This window comes from Amblyomma americanum, chromosome 8 (assembly GCF_052857255.1).
Source record: "Amblyomma americanum isolate KBUSLIRL-KWMA chromosome 8, ASM5285725v1, whole genome shotgun sequence".
In the NCBI taxonomy this organism is placed as follows: Eukaryota; Metazoa; Arthropoda; class Arachnida; order Ixodida; family Ixodidae; genus Amblyomma; species Amblyomma americanum.
This window is the reverse complement of record NC_135504.1, coordinates 149,141,041-149,160,088: the sequence shown is the minus strand read 5'-3', so window position 1 is coordinate 149,160,088 and position 19,048 is coordinate 149,141,041. Positions and strand designations below refer to the sequence as shown.

At 46.8% G+C, this 19,048-nt stretch overlaps 1 protein-coding gene across 1 annotated transcript in view; it reads left to right on the top strand.

The window, feature by feature from the left end:
* Positions 1-1,030: 1,030 nt before the first annotated feature.
* The window catches only part of LOC144102102 (uncharacterized), a 78,080-nt gene continuing 60,062 nt past the window's right edge, over positions 1,031-19,048 (top strand). Inside the window, exon 1 of the mRNA XM_077635390.1 lies at positions 1,031-1,399. The gene's annotated coding sequence lies outside the window, so the exon portion shown is untranslated. The remainder of the gene's footprint in view (positions 1,400-19,048) is intronic.

The window sequence follows — 19,048 nt, the reverse complement described above, 5'->3', positions numbered from 1 at the left end:
AAAGACACTCTTTAACCCTAATTAGACTTCTCTCTGACTGGAAAATGCCTATGAGACATTCCCAGTTGCAGTGGAGGCGGTATTTATTTAGTGTCGCGTGCGAAACGACTGTTTCCTTTAATAATGTAAATCCAATCCGCCCACTGAACAAAATGACGGACGATTTAGTGTGGTTAGGCCAAATGCGACGCTAGCAGTTCTGTTTTCACTTTGGGTTTGATTTTGACTCGAGGCTCTGTATCTTTAGGTCAAGCAGGCTTCACACAAAGATCGCCGAAATCGGTGAGCGCACTCAAACTGGACGGCATCCTTCGTCTTAGTCATCATCTACTTTGCACTCATAGATAGCCCTCATGCCACTCCTGGCGCAGTGGTCAAGCGACGCCCCATTCCTCTGCGATGACTGTCACCGGTGGGGCTTGTGGGACGCAAGTTGCTCTTCGCGAGCAAGCTGCGTTGCTTGACAGAGCGCTGAAATGGGAAAGTCGGATTCTTAGTCCTAGCGTGCTTAAACCACCCACGCAGAACCAACCGAAGCCGATAAGAATCGGCGGGGCAGAGGATGTTGTCTGTAGCTGACGTTCGGGAAGGAGATAATTTGCGCAGAGATCCGGGCGAGCTGACGACCCCACTGTGACATCATGTGGCTGTGAAGTCAATCTGTCTCCACCTGTTCAGACCGATTTTAAACGTGGCTTACCGCAGTTAACGTCAGCAATGGGATGTTCCGCAATGAATGCCGTGACAACGGAGCTTACCACATACTCGCTCGTCGATCTCAGCAAGCAAGACTCAGGCCTGTCCAAACTGTCTCATAAATAGTTGTCGCTCGATCCCATGTTCTTAGACGGGAAAATCTTTATCCCAGAAAACGAACGCGGTCTGTCAGCGGCGGCCAGTCCACCACACCACGTTCTCTAAGGAGCGTGGCGCCCTTGGGCATCGTGGCATTCATTGCCGCGCGGCGCAAGCCATGCCGAGAAAAGGGCGACAACTGCCGAGGAGGACTCTTTCACCGGGTGGCGCAAACAGAAAATTCCCCGCTACGTCGAACATGGCGCGCAAGTCCGCTGCTGCTCCTTGTTTTGTGCTTTCTCAGTAATGCGGAGGAAGCGGCTTGCGCTTTCCGTTGGGAGAGGAAAACAGCAACCGGAAAGCAGACAACCGCGGCGGCCGGACAAGGCCCGGCCTGCGGGGAAGGGGGCGGAGAAGGGGTTTAAAATACCGGATAGCGCACTTTTTCCCCGGGACAAGCGCGGGCGCACCCGTCTGCGCGAAGTAAGAGAGCTGGTGAAGCTGACCTCGGCGAACGGAGCTGCCGCTGCAAACCGCGCTCAAAGAGCTCACTGAGCTGCGCTGAGCTTGGAATTCGCCGCCTCCTGACAGCCGACGAAAATACGTAAGCGTCTCTTTCTGCTCCTCGCGTCCGGTTACATTCTTAACTAATGGCGAAATGGAAAGCGCTCTTGCCAAAAGGTGGCGCTGAAATTTGAAGATCGTTAACGTTTCTGTGCCCTTAGGAGTGCCTGAACGATAGTTCTAGCTGACAGATAACATACTAGCTGAAATGAAGGAATGGGCGTATCGGCATGTAATGCGAAGATTTTCGAAGCTCCCTTAGCGCAACGTGGTAGACTCCAAGCGTAGGCAAACGTAGCAGATGGCAACACTAACTCGAGTGGGCAGATGACATTCGGTAGTTCGCTGGGATAAGGGGCTGCACCTGGCACAGGGCTGGCAGGGATATGGGGGAGACCTTCCTCCCGATGATAATGGCGGGTGGCTGGTTTGCAAGAAAACTATCCGTACCTGTACCTTCGTTTCATTGCTGAAAGGGCGCTTCTGAGGATGCCGAAACGTGCAGTTTTCTGCCTCTATATGAAGAATGCTCGTTTTATCTTTTATTGACTATCATTTTGCTTCGCGAAATACGCTTCCGCGGGTTCTTGGATCTTTGTCACTTACACTCAATGCTCAAGCCGCGTCGCTGAACATGAAGCGCTCATTATTTTCAAGGTTGAAAGCATTCTGTTTCTGTTGTGTGATAGTCTTGAAGACACTGAGAAATATTTGTGGGGAATGTAAGGCCATAGCTTCATTTCCTAGAACTGGCTTTGATATTGTTTGCGTCCTAGTTCACCACCAATATCATCCCGACTACAGATTTCAGTAGGTTCGCCGTTACGTGCAGTTAAACGTATCCTCCGCAATCCGCGCCCATTTTGTCAGCCTCTCAAAATTTTTGGTCACTGCTATGTTAGCGGCTCATGATTCTGTTCTCCACACCTCATAAATAAAAAAAAAATCAATTTTTTTAAACTCTTCCGGTTTCACAAAATTCAGTTTATTCTCCTTTCGCTCTTTGTCGCCCTCTCCTCGGGCTGCCGTCCCCCTCCTTCCACTGTATGCCCTGTTTTCATTGTCTCACCCTCTGCTCCGATCTACGCATCACCTTGGCTTTTATTTATTTTATTTATTTGTTTACACAAAACTGCAGACATTTGCACAATACACAATACTGCACACATAACGCAGAATACGAGAGCAATCAGTGAGGGGTAAAAAAAAACATGGGCGACAGACAAAAGTGAAGAATACGCCTCTACACTGTTTGAAATACATCATGCTGTGCCTTCAATAAGTCACCAACGGATATCACGCTCTCAGCGGGGCAATCCAGTCGGTAGCGTTAGTTTTCGCGAAGTATGGCGCTAAGCTATGATAGCGAAGATGACAAGTTCGACGCATTTCTAAAAACTGTACATAGGGGGCAGGAGAAATTGCTATTCTGCCATAAATTATTTGGTGAAGGAAAGATAGGCGGAGAACCTTGTGTCTTGCATGAACGGGTGTGATGTTATTTGCCGCCATTAATAAAGGTGGAGAATCATTTCTTTTGCACCAATTATAAATAAACCGTGCGGCACGTCTGTGTACTTTTTCCAGGTCTGTTATGTCCGTTTTTTGTAATGTGATCCCAAATACAGCGACACATTCAAGCTTTGATCTTATGAGAGTGTTTGTTATAGGCTAGTAATTTGCAGCTGGTCTGTGCACCGCTGAGTTTATGAAGAAGAAAAACAAGTGTACGTAGTGCTGATGATCTATTGTGTTCGATGTGGTCGTTCCATTTAAGTGGCGACTTTAACACAACCACGAGACATTTGTAACTTGGCGCTTCTTCAACTGAAACGCCATTAATAAAATAGTTGAAATTAAACGGATTTTTCTTCCTGGTTATACGTGAAAGCACTGTTTTCGGGGCATTTATTTCCATGCCTCATTTTCCACACCAAGAAACAAAACTTGGAGACTTGATTCTTTTATCTTACTCCCTACCTTCTGGAACACCGATTTGGTTGTTGTTGTTGCCTGTGAAGCGATGACACATAGACACCGGGGGGGATGGGGGGGAATTGACCAAGGTTTGGTGCAGATCCAAATAGAAGAGAAATCCATGCAGGCTTATCTAAAGCGGCTCCTGGATAAAAATTGAGGACTCTTCCTTAATATTCTCTCAACATCATCTCAACATCCTTCATCTCTCTCTTTTCGGTCTGTTTATATTAAAAAAAATTTCTTTTGGCCTTCGTCCATTTTCATTTATTTTTAAATGGCCTGCAAAGCGACCATGCACAATGCTTCCTTTTGTTTATATTTGCGCTTTTCACTCTCCGAGAAAAAGCATTAAGGCACGTGTCATAGTTCGCTGGCTCCTATTCGAACGTCTAAAAACTGAGCCTCAAAGGCGAACAAGCGCGCTTTCGCAGTGCAGCGTTATGCGAGAGTGACGAACGCATCTGAGCTCTAGAAGGACATTTTCTGAAAAAAAGTACGGAGTGCCCACCGCTTCGTGTATGCTCATCGTTAACAGCCTCCAGGGTAGGCTTGTTCGCGCGCGCTTAGACCTGTTCCTCCTCGTGGCTTATGTGCGGTTCGAGCTGGCGGAAAATCCGATTGCGCGTAGCTCTTGTCGCAGACGTTTTTCCCCCGCTTTGCTTTCACCCTACAAGTCACTGAGGAGGACTTCATTGAAACTGTGGTCTTACTGAAAATCTACTGCATGCATCTTTATAGCTGCATCTCTCTTACTACGCCATAAAGACACGCAATTATTCTTGAGAAAATTTGATTTCAGCACGAAACTATTTCGTTCCGTCACTGATTAGAGAGAATGGTAGTGCAGCCGGGGGCAGGATACAGCAGTAAATAGGCCCTGCAAGAAAAGAACAAAGTTGTTTCAGAACACGTCATGCAGCACAACTATAAAGGAAAGAAAAACCATTCCAATACCGTGATACAAGGACAGCAAAAAATTAAAACGCGTGAAAAAAATGAATAGCACTCATTAACAATAACAAACGCGTGTTAATCACATCCAAGTATCAATCAAGAGGAAAAAATGTGCTTGGGCAGGGCATGTATTGAGAACGCAAGATAACCGCTGGTCCTTAAGGGTAACGGAGTGAATTCCAAGAGAAGGCAACGTAGCAGGGGGCGGCAGAAGGTTAGGTGGACGGATGAGATTAGGAACTTTGCAGGCATAGTGTGGGCGCAGCTGGCAAAGGACAGGGTTAATTAGAGGGACATGGGAAAGGGCCTTGCCCTGCAGTGGGTGTAGTCAGGCTGATGATGATGATGATGATGATGACAGAGTTATTAAAAAGTTTTGACGACAGCCATTGGAGCTTGTACAATATTTGCTTCGGAAGCATTACAGTCAAATGTCATCTGAAAAAAAAATGTTTTTTTTATGGTTCAGTCCGGCATCGAAATTAGGTGACTTTCAAGGAGGCCAGCCAATGCCGCACTCATTCTCTGCTTCGAATTGCTCCGGCTCAAGTTGAGGCTCCACTTTTAGCCAATTAACCGCGGCGGAACAAGGAGAATGCGGGCGCCGACCGCGAGGCTGTTTGTTCGAGGATGATTCTGCTCGGGTCCTTGCGGTAAGAGTTGCGTTGTTAGAGACACTGCAAAGCGTCGGCGAAAAGTAGACCCCTCAGCGGAGCTCGAAGGATGAAGCAGTGCGCGTGTACGGAACAGGAGTGCTGTCCTGCGTTGATATTGCCAAAATAGCGGCACATTTTTTGTGTTAAATTGGGCCGAATGCTGCGCACACTAGTGAGCAGCAAGTCCGATTGATGCGTACCGTCTGGGCCTCGCAGTGCGCCTCGAGAATCAACGGGCGAAATGGCTTTGCGCTTATGGGACACCTTCGTGCCCTCTTAAGACACATAACTTTTGGCTTTAGAAGAAAGTCAACTTGGTCTAGATGGTGCCTGCTATTTGAGACGGAAAAGAAATTAGTGCATAAAGTTAGACAAACACAGGTAAGAGACGCAGGAGAAGCGCTGCTCCATTTAATTTTATTCGCTGCCAGCCAGCAAATATAACGAACATCCGAGGCATGCGCAGACAACAAGATCACGATGCATAAACCAAACCGTTCAAGATATGACGTCTCAGTCTTGAAAGGCGGATCTCTCACACAATCTTTTCCTCTCTTTTTTATGTGGAACGCTTCCAAAGCCTCCTGTGCCTTCGTATGTCTTCCCAGAATCTTTATCTCACGAAGTCGTGGTTCACACTTTTTGCAGTGCATGCATCTTTTTTTCTCCTGGCGCATGTTCTGAATGAACATGCACTCCACTAAACCGTCACCTTGTTAGGCCCAACGGGTCAGATCCACCCCCGCAGCCGCATCCACTACAGATCTTACACGCGCCATTGCTGAGCTCCTGCCCTGGCTTAAATCACCGTGCTCAAGGGCCCGCCACCCTCAGGTGACCCGAAGCCAACCTGGCCCACATATCGTGTGAAACCGAGCAGTTTCCCTGTAGCAGCTTCCCGGTAGGCTTCCCTGATCCGGTTATTTCTGCCGTCGCTGAAACCCTCCTGCAAAAACAAAAATGCGCTCAAAAAAGAAGACCCGATTTCTCGACATCAAAGCCGGTGGTTGTTCCATATGTTCACCGAGTGTCACACAACCTCAAGAAGGTTGCCGGCAGGTACCACGTGCCCTTAGTCTTCTCAGCCCCCAACAAGCTTTCAAAGCTTTGCCGACGCATTTCTGGCATTTGTGAGGGTTGCTGCAAGAAGAAACATGGCATTTCTTATGGCAAATGCGCTACAGGGGTGGTGTACAGTGTCCCCTTTTCTTATGGGTCTTCTTATGTAGGTCAAACTGGCCGTTGCATTAATGACCGGCTACGGGAGCATGATAGAAATTAGAAAACAGCGACAGAACGGCTAATATTGTGCGGCATATTTCTTCCTGTGACCGCACGTGTAGAGCACGTTTTGAGAAAACTAAGATTCTGGGCAGGAGCGCCAATGTTACAGAACGGCTTGTACTGGAGGCCTTCCACATCAAAAGGCTATCTGATCGCTGCGCGAGTGATCCTTCCTTGCAGATTTCTTCTTCTGAATGTGCGTTTCTGGATGCGCTTTCGCCTTGTCGCAACGTGTGTGCCTCCAACTGTCTGCATGCTCGGCTATATATTCCGGGTGTTACGCCCCAATAAACAGTTGGTAGTAGCGCTCGTCTGTCGTCTTGTGTGTTTCTTCTCGGTCTCTGTCTAAGTTTTGCGCTAACTTCTTCCATATCACTAAATAATTCATTATTGAATTTCCTCCTCGTGCTCTTTCGTCTACGGTTTCAACATCCCAACGATGACTTCGATATCAAAGTGTGGTTCTAGGTCACGTGTGGCATGAAAAACTGCAATATAATCGCTTCTTCCACATTCGTTCTCATTATCGCTCTTGAGGTGGGCTCGCTTGAGCACTGTAGTGAATTAAAACGATAAAGAAGCAATTATATCGCAGGTTTTATATGTCTCACGTCACATATAACTATATTTTTACGTCGTATTCATCGTTCAGCTGTTGAAACCAAAGCCGAAACAGCAAGACAGAAAAGTCTAATTACAAATTGTTTAGCGGTCGTAGGCGAATACCACATGGTGATTCATGCGTAGTAGTGTCTTCCGCATCATTGTAGAGAAGAAAACATGCCACCGAAATTAGGTGTCGATTATCCTTTAAGGCTTAGATCAAAGTAATGACTGCCGATGCTGCTGCTTGGGAACTGGGCAAACGAAGCGCAGATAACGATTCATTAGGCTTCGTTCTCGTCAAGGACAAACATTAAAAAACTTCCATCAGCCTTCTGATGCAATTAAACCACACAGATAATTTCGAAGGCGTGCTTTCCGGCTGACGCTGCTGCGATTGGCTTGCATTATCCGCTTCTACAATGCCTCTAATATTGCAAGGAAGTTACAGGAAATCGCTGCTTGCACCTTTGAGAAGCGCAGTGAAGAGCCCTGTTTTTTGTACTAATCCAGCTCCTCTTGACAATCAGGCAGCTCTGGCCTCACTTATAGCGGTTTCAGCGTTCAAAGCAAGGGTGGCATCCTGGCATGCCAGACGTTCACTGTGCCCTGGTGAAGTACAGCTGATGTGCGGTGGCGTGCTTCCGTCAAAAGGCCACAGTCGCAGGATTTGCCGGATATTGTCCTCGGAGTGGTGGCGACAGCATCGATTCTACAAGGATTGCCTTTGGGTGGCTTTGCAGAGAACGGCAACGTGTGCGGTGCTTCCGCCAATGGTGCGAGCAGGCAAAGAAGCTCACAGAGTTCTTGTGGTATTCCATTCGCCCATGGCTACCTGGAAAAAAGACGTCGACGAACTCCGAAGGCAAACTTTTGGTCTTGGGCAACCAGGAAGTACCTGAAAAGTTTCAGAAGATCCTCAAACTAGGTCCGAAATTTTGTTTCCAACCAACCCTCCAAAAAGAAGAAAAGTTGACCCTGGGACGGTCCATCTCGCGTCAAGCACGAAAAGAGCAACCAAGGTGCATTGTGGATTGTGTGGATGCCTTGAAAGGGACTGAGCGGGGGTCGGGTAATAAGTGGAGCTTTGCCCCTTTGGCCAACTTCCTAACATCGGAAAAACTTGAGTGTAGTTGTATCGGATAAAGAAGGGCATTTTGTTACATGGCCGAAAAAACTTTACCAGGAAAAGGCTACACATGCCATTACGAAAAACTTTAAACCTATGCACACCAGTGTCTTGAAGCAGAAACGAGAAGCGTTACGGTTGTTGGGTGAAATGAAATTGGAAAGCCTGCGTCAGTCTGTTTTGAAAGCGGAGGGAAATTTTTTTGATGTATTTTTTTCAGCAAAAACCCATAAAACCGGTATTCCTTTTCGATGTATTGTTACTGAACGTGCCACTTGGCAATATGCTGTTTCAAACTTTTTGCAGAGTAGCTTATGTTCACTTTCAATTGAAGACCCATTTCTTGTGTCTAATTCTTTGGCTGTTGTCGAGTATTTGAAGCACTATAACACAGGCCTGGGCGGTATGTTTAGCATTGATGTACAGGACCTATTTTACTCATTACCTCATGACAAGCTCCTCCAGTGTGTTAATAGATGTTGTGGGGTTGAATGGGGAGATAAGTACGTTCTCCCCACTCAATCGCGGCTGACACGGTTCAAAGCCGCCCGGACCCCACCCCGTGATCGCGTACGCTACCGAGCGCTCGCCGACCACGGCGGGCCTTGCTCTGGGGGAACAAAGGAACGACACATTGGCTGACACAAACAGGCATTTATTGCTACAGAAACAATAACGCCAGCTAGCAACAAGGTACGCTAATGAATCAAGGTCGTCCGACTCACCAGCAAGGTTCCGAGCGAATGTTCGCCCGCGCTAGGGCAAGGGATATAAACTCCCCAGGCCGGACGGGACGAGTACGGGAGCCTGTCTCCCCGTCGCTTCTTCGCCCCGCCGGCGAAGAGCGGAGCCGCGAGCGACGCGTCCGATCGCGGCGATTATCCCGGCCGAAGAGACCCCATCTCCCGCGGGCAGGCTTCAGAAGTCTCCCGCGCAGCGACGCTGGCGCCCTCTCTTGCCAGTTAATGTAACTGGCAAGGGAACGCGCTCATCCTCGGGGTGAGACGGCTGCTGCACGGTGCCTCGCGGGAAAGCAAACTCAGGGGGCTGCAGGGCAGGTCCCCACATCCCCCCAACCTTAAATAGACCCACGCGCCTAAAAGTACATGCTATGGAGGAGTCTCCTGGTCTTCATGTCTTTGAGGCACGTCTTGCAGCGGAGGTCACGCCGACAGCGTCCACGCAGACTTCCGCGGTATTCCGAAGGCGGCGTGAAGGTCTCCGCTGGGACGACTCGTATGGCCCGCGGACTACCGTGTCCGCAGGCCCGCGAATCGAAGGCCGGTGGGAAAACTGCAGGCCAGGATCCTGCAGTAGTCGCCAGGGCAGCAGCAGCCGGGGGTGACTGCTGACTGGTCTCGCCACAGCTGCCCCGGATGGATGCGGCGAACAGGATACAGGCCGCTCCGTCGCAGCAGGTGGCAGCGAGACGATGTGCACCGGTCAGCAAGCCTGGGTGGCTCCACCGGATCTGCAAAATTGTCGAAACGCTCTCGGCGTGCCTTTAACGTAGGTCACGGGAGGGGAAACGGCATCCGCAAGGGCCTCGTGGCACAATGCCTAACTCGCTAGCAAAACGTGTCGGCGGCTGTGCAAACGCAAAGTTCGAGTGAACAAAGCCCTTTCTTGAGTTGAACGAGACTGCTCAGTTCGTGCGAGGTTACAAAAAAAACGGACGGGCAGCAAAGTGCGCCCCCTCTCAACGTCACGGTCCGGTGGTCATGTCTCTTTTAATGTGGTGCAGGCAGCTCCGAAAAGCCTCAGGCCTAACGACCACTCCGACAACGACCGTGACCACAACAAAGACCCGAAACGGGTTTTGTGCGCGCAGCCGCGAGGAGACATCAGCTTTGTGGGGTGGTCCTACCCCGCTCACTGCACAAAGCAGCTTCTGAGCGGTCGGCGCCCACCGTATCGGACGGTGTCGGAGCGCCCGGTGCCGAGCTGCAATACCAGCGAGCTCGTAGCGGCACCCGTGGCCCCAGGCCACCCGGCTCCCGGAGCCGCGACTCCCAGAGTCGAAAAAGAGATAGTAGAGAAAATATATACAGAAACTCGGACCACCCACGCCGCTTCCGTACTCACTCGCTTCGGGCTCGGCGACTCCGCGGGCGCTAGGCCTCGAATTCCCTCGATGCGGACCAAGTCATTCTCACGAAGAAACTCCAGGGAAAAAAAAATGTGCTGAGCATGTCGAAAAGTTCAAACATGCTGCAGCGCAATACACCTCGCACTCAAGAAAGCATGCCGCAGGTCCTAGCGATCAAAATTCACTCTAGGCCTAGCACTTGTCAAGTCCGGACAAAGAGCGTTCCTCGAACCGAACCGACAGTCGTCCAATGTTCCAAGAGCAGGCCCCACGTTGGGCTGCCAGATGTGGGGTTGAATGGGGAGATAAGTACGTTCTCCCCACTCAATCGCGGCTGACACGGTTCAAAGCCGCCCGGACCCCACCCCGTGATCGCGTACGCTACCGAGCGCTCGCCGACCACGGCGGGCCTTGCTCTGGGGGAACAAAGGAACGACACATTGGCTGACACAAACAGGCATTTATTGCTACAGAAACAATAACGCCAGCTAGCAACAAGGTACGCTAATGAATCAAGGTCGTCCGACTCACCAGCAAGGTTCCGAGCGAATGTTCGCCCGCGCTAGGGCAAGGGATATAAACTCCCCAGGCCGGACGGGACGAGTACGGGAGCCTGTCTCCCCGTCGCTTCTTCGCCCCCCCGGCGAAGAGCGGAGCCGCGAGCGACGCGTCCGATCGCGGCGATTATCCCGGCCGAAGAGACCCCATCTCCCGCGGGCAGGCTTCAGAAGTCTCCCGCGCAGCGACGCTGGCGCCCTCTCTTGCCAGTTAATGTAACTGGCAAGGGAACGCGCTCATCCTCGGGGTGAGACGGCTGCTGCACGGTGCCTCGCGGGAAAGCAAACTCAGGGGGCTGCAGGGCAGGTCCCCACAATGTATATTAGAAGATAATGATGAACAAGCATTCATTTCGAAGTGTGGGTATCTGTTCGGCCTTTTTTGGAACTTCTGTCTTTTTATTTAGAATCCTACTTTATTGCTTGGGAAGGAAAACTGTTCATCCAAAGAACTGGGGTGTGCATTGGCTCAAAGCTGGCTCCTGTGCTAAGTAGTATCTTTTTATCCTACGTTCACAAAGCTATAATGGTTATTTTAGGCGGCACTGTTAAACACGTCTTCCGGTATGTCGATGATTATTTGGTTTTTGTTGAAAGCGGTGACATTAAGAGACAAGTAGAAGATATCTTAAAACCTTTTGTCGGCAATAGTTATGGTTCAAAATTTACCTTTGAAACCCCGGACAATAATCAACTACAGTTCTTGGATATCAGACTGGAAGTAAAACTGGATCACGTTTGTTGGTCCTTTCGGCAGCGTTCGGAGAGGCCTTTGCTTAGTTTCCACTCGGGGCATTCCAAGCTGGTAAAGTGCGGCATAGCAGTGTCGTGCTTAGGATCAGCAATTGCAAAGTCGTGTGTTCACGCTATGGATAACAGTTTCAAGCAACAGGTCCAGAGGCTGAAGTCAGCAGGTTTCCCTAATGACGTGATCACACTAACCTGCAATAAACTCCTGAAAAAGGTTAAGTCATTCGGTAAAACCGATTCACCAGAGCATCCCAGTAATGAGAAAAGAAAGTATGCAGTAATTCCGTACATTCACAGATTATCCCGCCGATTAAAATTCGTAGGCACTAGATACGGGGTAAGGGTGCTGTTGTCAGCTCCCCAAAAACTTGGAAAAATTTGCGCTATGGTCAATAGGAGAGCCAGATTAGAAAAACAAAAGTCAAAAGAAAGTAAAAAACAGTGCAATATAAAACATGAGTTGCTGTTTTCACCTTGTGCCGAGGGAGTGGTATATGAAGTACCCTTCACATGCGGAAAGAGTTATATATGCCAAACTGGTAAATGTATAAACACACGGCTACGCCAACATAATTCGTCTTTAAAGGTGGCTCCTTCCTCTAATTTGGCCCCGCATTACAGAGACTGCGAACTTAACCATTCTAACCCGTTAGAAAAAAATGCATGTGTACCTCTGTTCAATAGTACAAAAATTCTGTATAGGCATTCCAACCAGCTAACAAGGGAATTATCTGAGGCATTTCATATTCACAAAAACTCCGACATGTGCGTCAGCACACCATCTGTTGCCGTCCACGATTGTTAAATTCGGTATCTTAATTCAACACAGTGATTTGTTTTGTCATTCTGAGGGTAGGCGCATGCGCTGCTGGCTGCCTTGTGTGAGCTACTTAACCTTATGTGTTTTTTTCCAATAAATTTTAGTTGATAGTAGCGCTTGTCATTCGTCTTCTTTCTCTTGGTGTCCTCCGTAGCAGCGCTTTCGAAACTTTTTAAAATGATGTACCAACTCGCTCAACTGTCCGTGTTACTTAAATGGCCTCGTGACGTGTATACAATGAAAAAAGGAATGCGCGGGATCGAAACAAAACAAAATTGTATATGCAACACTCAATCAACGCAAGCGAAAAATACAGTGCAAAAGGCGTGAGACATAAAAAAGAAAGGTAACAATAAACAGCTGTTCAAAGTGCCGATGTGAATATGGCGGGAACTTTTTGCCCTCATGAAAAATGATCGTCTAGTTTTTCCCGGAATGATTTGCGTTTAGTGCATGATGCGACGGGATTTGGTAGGCCATTCCATAGTGCTATCGCGTCCGGAAAAAATGAAGACTTTAGTGCTAAGGTGCGACAGTTGATGCGTGCAATGCTATGGTCATGGCTTAGGCGGCTAGACGTCCTGTGCGGGGGTTGTAGCTTTTCGTGTCTCGTGCGTGGGCGATAATAGAAATGATGAAGACGGTAGAGGCGAGATATGATGCGGCGTGACTCAAGCGATGGATGGAAAGGGAGTCTTTCAGCGCGGTGATACTGGTTTTCCTTGAATAGCAAGATGTTATAAATCGGATGACGCGATTCTGTATAGCTTCAAGGTCAGCGGCGAGGTACGCTTATGGTGGGTGCCAAATGGAATACGCATATTCTAGTTTTGGGCGAATGAATGTTATACATGCTAGTTTTTTTTTTGTCAGGGGACGCGGCCTTCAAGTTACGGCGCAGGTATCCGATTGTGCGAGAGGCTTCAGCGCAGATGTTTTGAACGTGAGTTATCCATGATAGCGATGGTGCTAGGTGGAGGCCAAGATATCTGTAAGATAATGCGTGGTTAATGGAAAATGAGCCAATATTGTATTGATGCTGATTAACAATCATATACTAGTTTATTCTATTTGTAAGCGTGAGGCCAGGATATCTGTATTGCGTCACCTCAGTCAATTGTTAAGACCCGATGGTGTTAAGAAATGTTAGATTGTTTATTTCATGGCTATTGTAATATAAAACTCTTTTAGCATTGCGATCTATATTCTAACGACTACACCAGAAAAAACGATTTCGAACGTTGTTGATCAAGGGCTGATCACCGTAGCCGGTTATTTCACTGAAGCATAGGTGAAAAAAACTCATCCAATGCTCATTTGATTTCGCATTCGCGAATCATTCTTAATTTTTTCTTTACCAGCACAGGTAGCCCGCCTCCTCTAGTTGATGTGTCACAACTAAACACAATAAGAAGTTGGGGAAACGTCTCCGTAGCAATATGTGGATTATAGCCAAATAAAGCAGTTTCAAGATAGTCAGATTTGTTAACAGCGGCACGGGAACTTCTATTATCACGAGATCTGTCAAATCAAACCAGACTTTATTTTTTCTCATGGAGAAAAGGAGGTGACGGGTAAAAGCTGCGGCTTGACGAAGCCCCGACCTCTTTCTCGACATAGCTGTGCTTTCCGACTATCACTCTAGAGCTTTCTGTATCATCCCAAATAAAATGGTCGCATTACATGCACAGGTCCTCGTGAATTAAGGCGATTTTCTCTTTTTTCTGTGTTTCAGCTGAAGCACTGCGAATATCTCGCCTATAGTCTCGGGAAGAGAGCTTATCTCACGAGTAGTCGTTTTGTATTGTCAACTTTCAATTTATAAGCGTTCTTCATAATTTGCAGTTAGCCTTCATAACCTTGAATGTACAGGACAATTATTCTTTTAGCAGGCTTACTTGTTGATGTTTTCATTTATTGACAAAGTTAACTAGCAAAAACATGCTGCAAAAGCCGTTTATGACAACTCTGCTATTGTGCTAAGTAAAATGCAAGCCCATGCAATCAGTGTGAAGTCGAATTCGTGGCCGTTACTCTTTTTAATGTTTTAGTGGAACATATTTACAAATGTTAACTGAACGAAATATGGTCTGAGCTAAGCGTTTAATTTCAGAGTTTACAATAGTTTATAGCTATACTTTATTCCTGCTCTGCAATTATCAGGAACTAACTTTTTGCGACAATTTTAACGAAAACCGGCTGTGATACCTTTATTTAAGTGCCAGTCAAAGTTGAACATTTTTCACAATTTTTGCATTCCACAGTACAATATGCCGAGCGAGTTGGTTTCTAACTTCCAAATCTACAGCGCTAAAGAGGGGACGGAAGGAACACACACAAGTGTGTTCTTTAGCGCAAGTCTTTAGCGCTGTAGATATGCAAGTTAAAAACCAACTCGCTCGGCATACTGTATGGTGGAACTCCATTTCTAGTAGAAAGGGCTCTTTTGCAAGTGCTCTTGATCCTTTCCAAGTGGCACCAGTAGTCGCTGCGGCGACATGCAGAGTCCGCTCGCTCGGCTTTTGCGTTCGGAAGAGGATCCTTCCACCCGATCTTTCCGCACTGTTTGGTGGTATTCAACCCTCAGCAAGCCATGTAAGAAGACTCTGCAATTTTCTCCGGTCGGAATGGCTGCAGCAAGTGCGAGCGTACAGGGAAAACCTGAAGGTCCTGGCACATTTCCATGCGGGACCAGATCATTCAAAGATCCAGTGGCACCAGTTATCAAGGTGTATAATCAGCGCTCTGTCATGTGACTTGTGTGTGTTCCTTCTGTCCCGTTTTTAGCGCAGTAGGTATGGAAGTTTTGCATTCAGTATAGGATTTTGACAGGGAACTAGAAAAAAACGCAGTATAGAACTACAAGTTTTCTCAAGCAGTAGTAAAAAGGAGCGCTGAATGCTGAGGAAAAGTTTCAGCGCTATGGTTTTTTTTCATCTTGTCTCTTTTTCGCACTAAAAAATTTCCTTCTTGAAACACATAACTTTTTCCTAAATGTTATGGAGTGTTTTGCGGAGAAATTAGAAGGGCTAATAAAGTTTTTTATGTTGCTTCAAACGGAAAGGCTACCGTACAATTGCAGAAAAAGATTCAGGTTCCACGAAATTTTCTGCCTCGTGCTGTGCGAATCCAACCTTACGACTACGCGAAATCGCAAAAGGGATGTTTTCGATTTCGTGTGAAAGCACAGTTTTTATGCCAAGAAAACTACAGCGTTTTATGAAAAATTGACGACCAGAGGACCAATCTTTTGTGCCGACACATTTTCTCAACATTCACAAAAATTTGACTTAAAAACAAACAATGGGCGGACACTTAAGCCGCGCTTTTAGGGTGTGACGCGAAAGCGTTAATGTTTCTGTTCAGTGGCCCAGTGGCTGAGGTGTAGCGGGCCCGGATCGCGGGGCAGGGTTTCGAATCGACGCTGGAGCATTGTTCTCTTCACAGCAATTGCTTTCCTTTTTGTCAGAGGCACCACGTAACGGGGGTGGAAAGATGTCACGACCGTGTAAAGCAATGATGAATGGTGTAGTGTCGTTTTCACAGCTTTAAAGTGTGATCGTCGTGGGTTGTTTCAATATACCCGTGCGAGGTCATGTGGTTCTTACGTCATGGCCGTCGCGAAGGATCCGGATATTTCATTGCATTTTCTTCAAACCAGGACCGTCAACTCTTTCACGTTAAAATTTGCTGTTTAATGCGTTTCCCCTCTGGATTAACCTACTGCAGGAATGCATGCGTGCTGTGTCGTGTTTTGGGGCGTCCATAGCGAGTATTGCGACCAGGATGGCGACAAAACAACTTTTATTCACTCGTTTTGTTGCGTCTATAGTCACCACCAATGTGGGTGCAACGATGACGGAGCGCTTAGAGTCGTGTACTGTACCGGGCGTCTCTGCGGTAGAATTCATATTTTACGTCTAAAAATAATTTTCGTGGTGTCACGTTTTACAGGAGAGGCCGGTCAAGGGATTAAACGAATGAGGACGCCAGCGTTGGCACAAGCACACAATGAGACCACCGGAAAAAAGAAAAATTTATCACACACGCCCTCGAATAGAGCGAGCACATCAAAAAAGCGTGATCGAATGCTATTTCTTAAGAGCAGAAAGTTCGGCCAAATGATGGTTATGCACGCTGGAAAGTAACGACGAGCACTTTTACTTGTGGCGTCTTCCCTGCTCGTCTTCTTTACGCGCTGTATTCTGCCATTCCTTATGGATGCTCACTGTAACATCGGCTGCACAGACGCACACAGAGCATGCGAGATACGTTTGGGAGCTTTTGACGGCGTCTTACGATCGCGTGCCCCATCCGTTGAAAACGAAAGTTTTTTTTTGTTATTATTGCCGGTCTTCAATACGCAAAAACGAAACCAAGAAAACCAAGAGGGAGGCGATCCTCCCTCGTTCATTCGCATAATTTTCAAAGAATAAATATACCAGCAAAAATGAAGGCGACCACACAAGAAGAGAACAACACACGGCAACGCCTGGACTGGCGACTGAATTATTTATAGAGTACAGACCGCCGAATAATCTCTAGCATGCGCCAAGGCAAGACAGACACTCAAACATGGTCATGCAAATAATCAAATTCTTTTGTCCTCAGCGCTGCCGATGGCGAACTGACGCAAGCATCACCATGTTCTGCTATTTAAAATGCCTCAAAGATTTCACGAGCCTTCCGTGTTTTTCCAGAGCCCAGAATGGTGACATCATCGAAACGTGAGGAACATTTTCTTGGACATCTACTGCAATGCAAAGCAAGACTGCCATCTTCACCGGCACCAACTTTTGTTCTGTGCTTGCTCATCCTCTCGTTCACAGAGTCACCCGTCTGACCTATGTAAACTTTTCCATAGGTCAGCGGAACTTGTAAATCACTTCGGTCCAGCACTTTGCATACATAGTTTTATGTTTGGTCGTGCAACGCTTCTTATTTCTGCCAGGCATAATTCGTACACAAAGGCCTTTAATATTAACCGGAGCAGAAAAAAACCAAATTGACCCCTTGGCGCGCAGCGACTTTCTTAACATTGTGCGCCACTTTGTGCAAATAAGGCATGACTTGAACTTGTTTTTTTTATTTTGTCAATGGCATAATTTTTTTCCTTCTTGCCCCACCGTTCATCTCCTTTGTTATGGATTCAGCGACCGCTCTGAACATTTCTGCTGGGAAACCTGCATCAGACAGGCATTTCGCTTGCGTTGTGACACTGGTTTACGCTGTGTGGCAGCAACTTTATTTCACAGCGTTCTGGAAACAAGCCTCAGCAATACCTCGCTTGAGCAGTTTAGAATGATAATAGTCAAAGGGCAAGAGCCCTTTTTTGTTTTTGGTGAGTACATCCAGCAGACATCGCCTTCTCGAGATAAGGTTATTAACAAGTCTAAAAAAACGGATCGGGTTGTTGGTGGTTAATTCATGCATAAATTTCACTTTTAAAAAGCACTCTTGTCGAGTTTAACAAGTTTTATATTCAGAAGAATGGGATTTGTATAGGAGCTTGTGTAGCCCCAGTGCTGCCTGGCGGAGATAAGAAGCGTTGCACGACCAAACATAAAACTCTGTACACAAAGTGCCGGACCGAAGCGATTTACAAGATTCAGCTGACCTATGGAAAATTTTACACAGGTCAGACGGGTGACACTGTGAACGAGAAGATGCGCAAGCACAGAACAAAAGTTGGCGCCGGTGAAGATGGCAGTCTTGCTTTGCATTTATTTATTATTTCAACATACTGCAGCCCCTTTTCAGGCCCTTGCAGGAGTGTTAACAAGGCATCAATGTGATCAAACACAAAAATACAGAGATCTTCTGTGATCTAAACACAAAAATAATAGAGAAAATTAAACAGAAAAGTCAATTTTTTCAATATAATTAACAAATAATTTCACGGACGTACACTTCACCGCATAGCTGCTCAAGGTGACCTAATTTATTTACTATACTTCTAGCATTAAATGAAAGGATTCTTAGTGTTTTGGTTTTGGTTGGTCAGATATGATTGCTGCTCGAGTTTGCTGCTCCTGGAGAGGAAATTGGTTGGGTTTGCCTTGCATCATCGGTCCTTCTGATTCTGTCGACCCTGGTTTGTTGTGTTTCGTCCCAAATGAAAACCTTGCCATTGACCTTTAGCTTGTCAAACGAAAGCGACACCTTCGCCCCAGCCGCCCTCTCGCGTTCCGATGAGCGCCATAGCTTAGCGCGTAAGTCTCGTACCCTTTTTGAAAGATCTTCAGATATGAAAATGTTAGAACCTTTTAGTTTGAAACAGCTTGACATAATATCCGTTTTCTCTGCAGAATTGAAGAGCCGAACTATGACTGGACGTGGTTTTTTGCTCTTACGATTACCTATCCTGTGAAATCTTTCGACAGATTCTACTTCCATGCCCAGCTTGTCTTTGAAGATTTCTTGTTTAACGTGTTCCTCAAGTGATTTAGCATCCTCCTCCGGTTTCTCGATCACACCGTAAACCACTAAGTTGTTGCGCCTACTACGGTTTTCTAAATCTATTTTTGCCGTTATACCTTGAATGTGTTTGTTCGTACTTCTGAATAGTCTTTCACTTTCATCAATTCTTTCTTCGCATTTGTTCAGCCTACCCAAATCGTTTTCAATTGTTTCAATTCTCAACCTCATATTATCTACCGTTTTATCGACGTGTTTTAGGTTTTTAACTAGTTCCTTCAAAGTTTTGTTGGTTTTTACTTGTTATTTCAGAATCTTTTTCAGTAGTTCATTGCTAGGTTGATCGTCAGAATCAGAATCAGAGTTGGGGCCTGGGTTGAGTTCAATATCACCCGTTGTCAGCAGTAAAAGCCTAATGACACTATAACAATCACAAAGCATACTAAGGAG